Raw genomic sequence first — 5,281 nt, 5'->3', positions numbered from 1 at the left:
CTCCCATCTTTATATGAAAATATCAATGAAGATCCTTACAAGAATCTAGATGAGTTCTTAGAAATCTGTTCCATAGTGAAAATTCAAAATTTTACTGATGATGCACTTAGACTGACCCTATTCTCCTTCTCGCTTAAGGACAAAGCCAAGTACTGGCTTGGCATAACAGGGAAACCAATCCAAATATGGGCTGAAATGTAGCATGAGTTTCTTAAGAAATTTTATTCCATAGGTCAAACCAATACCATGAGGCAAGCCATTACTAGATTTGCTCAGCTTCCAGGAGAATAAATTCATGAATCATGGGAGAGACTTAAGAAACTTCATAGAAAATGCCCACATCATGGTCTATCTAAGTAGTAAATTGTTCAAGTTTTCTATGAGGGTTTAGGTGACCAATACAGACAGATGGTGGATGCATCTTGTAGAGGTACATTCATGAGTAAGAGTAAGGATGAAGCTTATACTTTGTTTGAAACTTTGAGTAAAAATTTGATCAAGCATGCTTTATTATCCTCCTATGAAAGATCAATCCCAGACCAAAAGTGGACAGAAATTTTTAAGGTCAAGCTAACAAACTCTAGTCCCAAGGCCGATTTAAACTTAATAGCCCAAAAATTAGATAAAGTCGACCTTCTTACCCAGAAATTAGATCAGTTCCTAACTCTAGGTCAACAATCTCCTGCACAATACACACAACCTTTCAATTATCAGGAGATTTGTTTTATCTATGCTAGCCCAGTCCATCATGTGAGTGAATGTCCCATCGCTACAGAGTTTTCACTTTTCATCCAAGAATAAGTTCAAGCTACCCAAGGTTACTCTAAGCCTGTCAATGATTCATTCTCTAACACATATAATTCAGGCTGGAGGAACCACCCTAATTTTTTTTGGAGATCCCAATAGACTCAGGCTCAAACCCAAATTTTTTTGGTGCAAAACTTTCAGAATATGCCCCAATATCAAAATTATGCCTATAATAAAGGTCAGTCTAGTCAGCCCATCCAGCCATCATATCACAATCAGTCATCATACTCACCTCCTCAACAAACTAATTTAACCAATGATAGGTTTAGCCAACTTTAACAAATGATTAAGACCCAACAGCAATCTTTCATCAAGCAAGAAGTGCAAATAGGTCAGTTAGCTGAGTCTTCTATGAGAAGAGAACTAGGTCAATTATCGAGCCAATCAATATCGAATTTCAAAAATAATCCATCCATCCACCAACCACCTGGACCTAGTCATGAATCTAATATTCTATCTAAGAATTCTCAATTTAAAAATGACAAAGTAATCTCTAAGCTTAGAAGTGATAGGATTCTTGATGACCCATACCAAGACCAAGTGAGTGAGGCTAGTACTGATGCTAGCCAAAATGAGAATTTAGAAGAGGAGATTAGTACTGAGACTAACTCAATAGAAGAACCTGAGCCCAGTACTAATACTGATCTAAATGATAAAAAAAAGAGAATGGATGAGTTACCCGAGATATATTTACCAAGAGTCTCATTTTCTTCAGCCCTAAAAGTTGATTCTTCTACTTTAGAATCACCTCCTCCAGAACTGAAGTCATCTTTGATCACATCTAAGTATGCATGTTTAAAATTAAGTGATATTCTTTCAGCATCCATTGCCTCGAACTCAACTCCTAACCCAAAAACTCAATTCATGAGCATTTTAGAAGAACAAATAGAAAAAATTCTCAACAAACAAGGGTCTGTGAATGGGTTTGTAAATTATCTTCCTAAAAACAAGATTGGAGATGTGAACTATTTTTTAAAGATTGACAATAAAATATTAAAATTTATTATAGGTCATCTTTTTAAGACTGGCAATCCAAAACCAATAAAATTTATCAATCCAATATTTGACATGGGGTAGGTGAGAGAATCGGCATGGTCTGGCTGAAGACGGTAAACATAGTAATTCCTAGGAGGCAACCTAGTTTTAGTTTTAGCTTTTGGTTTTTATTATTTTTTATATTTTGTTTAGATTAATTGAGTCTTAGTGTCTTTTGTAGGGATTTGAAGACAATATTGGCTAAGTTTAGGGGAGAACCAATTTTGAAAAAACTTCTAGATCAGATGACATCTCTCCTTTTCTTTCTCTTTGTATCACCTTTTATTTTTTCTACTCCATTGAGGACAATGTCAATTAAGTTGGAGAAAAGAATAATAAAAAATTTTAAATTTTTAAAGTCCTCAAGTAAGTGAGTATTTAGCATTTAAGTATCTGATTACACTTAAAAAATCAGGTTAAATCAAGTATTTTTTTTAAAAAAAATTAATGTATAGACTAGAGAGTTTGTGAGATATTGAGGGATCAAGTATTAAGAAAACTCAATAAAGAGTTAAGTTTAGAAATTAAATAATTTTTTTTGAGTATTTCTAAATTTTTCTACCAGCATCAAAGAAGAGTTTACTTCTTATGGGCTTATGTAGGGTAACTATACGTTTCTTCATATATATATTTATAAAAAAAAAGTTTTTAAGTATTTCATACCGAGTAACCAGGCCTCTTTGCCTAAGCAAGTATTGAGTTTCACGTCAAAAAGTATGAAGGACAAAGAAACTTTGTTGTAAAGCTAGTTTTAACTCGTAGCCCGTTTGATTTGAGCAAGTAGGTCCAAGGGGTATTCTATATCTAGTGCCCTAAAGCTATCTGGTTCGGGAGTCATCGACTGAAAACTCACTACATGGGTCAAATAGAAAGCTTAAGGGGTTAAGACACTCAATAGTAGTATAATGTTAAAAAAAAAATTAATAAATGAAGGATGGAAGTAACAATATACTTATCCATATGAAGATTAATGATTTGGAGATAAAGGTAGGAATAATTTAGAAAAAGTTTAAAAAAAGTTTATTGTTCTTAGTTTAACTCTTATATTGATTAATATTAATACTCTAATGACATACCTCCCTTATGCTCTACTAGACATCAGTGACCCTTTTCAGAAATTATTTGATAAAATTCAAAATTTTATGTTAAACGGTACTTAATTCTAAATTCTTTATTTACTCGAGAATGAACAAAATTCAAGTTGGAGGGTGTGATACGTCACATATTTTTGTATTTATTTTAGATATTTTTGGTGCTAACAGCTTCTTAAAAAATCTAATTTCATAAATAAATTAAATTTTCTTAGAAAAATAGATAATTTTTAAAAAATATAAAATTAGAGTATATTTATGAAAAATAGATGTTGATTTAATTGAGTAATTTAAGCACAAAAATAATGAAAATTTTTTGAAAAATTTAAAGCATATTTTTTTCAATTTTTCAAGTAAAAATTGAAGCAAAAATCAAGGCAAACTACCCTTAAAAATAAAATTTATAGGCTTCGATGAATGGTGGACCGACCGCTCGGTCCACAGAGTCAGGAGTGCAGTCTACAGGCGAGCGAAAGGTTATTTACACGATCTGATGGCTTATATCAATTCAGAACCAGATCTGACGATCCATATTTGTTATCAGTTGAAAGAAGAATTTTTGGGTGCGATTCGATGGCCCAGATTCTGTCCATCGCTCGATCCAATGGTTGACGTCATTTTTGACTTTGAATAGGAAATAAAAGACACCATTCGACAGCCAGAAACTCATCAAGCACATGATCAGACAACTGTGGTGGTTTCTGACCCTGATAAGAATTTAAACAATATTTTTTTGGATGATCTGGATGGTCCATTGAAGATCTAACGATCAAAATTAATTTATATGAGTATAATACGATTTCTAAAGATTTTAGGACTCCTTTTTCTATCAGAAAAAGATGAAAAATTCACCTATAAATAGAGGGTCTAGAAATAAGTGTAGGGAGAAGAAAAAATCAGTAGAAAGTCAAAAAAATTAAAAAAAAAATTAAATAGGTTTAAAGACCCAAGGAAAAGAAAAAGAGAAGCCGGTTTGCTCTACAGAGTATGAAGGAAGAAGGAGAGGTTATCAACCATCTTCTCGATGAAGCTGAGCTGATCAACTTCAGATTCTTGTTAAAGTTTTATTTTACTTTATTATTCTTTTTAATTTTTTATAATTAAATTTCAATTTTAATTAATATAAAATTTATTTTCTTGCACTTTAAATTTCTATCTTTTTTTTTTTTTTGCAAGTAGATACTAGGATCTAGTTAGTAGATCTTAGTATCAATTTATTTTATGCACATTAAATTTTTATTATTTATTTTTATTGTAAGTAGAAGCTAAGATCTAAATAATAGATCTTATTATTGAATTTATTTTTCATACTTTTAATTCTTATTTTTTGATTTAAATTATTTTCTTTGAAACTTTATTTTTTTTCTAAAATCAAAGATTTCAAATTAAAATTTTACCTTCTCTGTAGATTTGATCCGACTCGCTACTTTCTATATATTTTTAATTTTTATTAAAGTCAGAATTAGATTGATAATCATAATGTCCTAACGACAACATCATAGTCATATCACGATGACTTATCTTCCTCCTCCATCTTCACATGTTCAGTAACTCATTGCACACCTGATCAAATTTTTGGATGTGATCCAAGACATCTCTACCTTCCTGCATCTGAAAGCTGTACAGTCTTTTCTTCAATATTAGCTTGTTGCACATATTTTTTTCCATATATATGGTATGCAACTTTGACCACAAACCTTTTGGGGTCCTCTCCTCTAATACTGAATAGAGCACTACATCTGCCAAATATCTTCTAATCATAGAATAAGCCTTCTTCTCTAGGGACATCCATTGACGATCTATCATCCCTTCAGGCTTCTCCTCTAATGCCTGATCTAGATATACTTGAACCAAAAGATCTTCTATCCAAACTTTTCACATAGAAAGTTTTTTTTCCCATCAAACTCTAAAAATCAACCTTCATGTTGCTTCGCATGGCTGGATCTAAACTAAAAACACAACAAAACTCCAAGAGATTTGAGAAATACCTTGACAGGATCCTTGCTGAAATTTCAACCTTTGAAGATTTTCAACTTTTGGAGTCTCCTTCTTTCTCCACATAATCTGTGCTATGATATCAATTGTTGGAGCAACTTCTCCAGGTTATGGATGTCAGGAAGTAGCAAGGATCTGGTTGTGGAGATCCTTGAAGGCCAGCAATCAAACAAAACAAAAACAGCCTTCAGGATTTCAGCAGCTTTGTAAATCCTGTCAGCGGGATTTCTTTCTACAATTTGAACCCCTTTTCCATCAGATTTGAAACCTATCTTTTGAGATCTGAAAGTACCCTTGATGAAGCCTCCAAAAAATAAAAGATGAGGTGTGAAACTTCTCTTGGGTGGCCAAGA

The 5,281-nt window shown here is 32.4% G+C and overlaps 1 non-coding gene across 1 annotated transcript; it reads right to left on the bottom strand.

Moving 5' to 3' along the window:
• Window positions 1–243: 243 nt before the first annotated feature.
• Window positions 244–350, bottom strand: LOC140851841 (small nucleolar RNA R71). Its single transcript, XR_012134598.1, has one exon. It is a non-coding gene; the product is annotated as a small nucleolar RNA R71 (small nucleolar RNA).
• Window positions 351–5,281: the final 4,931 nt, after the last annotated feature.

This window comes from Elaeis guineensis, chromosome 9 (assembly GCF_000442705.2).
Source record: "Elaeis guineensis isolate ETL-2024a chromosome 9, EG11, whole genome shotgun sequence".
Classification (NCBI taxonomy): domain Eukaryota; kingdom Viridiplantae; phylum Streptophyta; class Magnoliopsida; order Arecales; family Arecaceae; genus Elaeis; species Elaeis guineensis.
The sequence above is the reverse complement of the archived record's forward strand: the minus strand, read 5'-3'. Positions and strand labels throughout refer to the sequence as shown.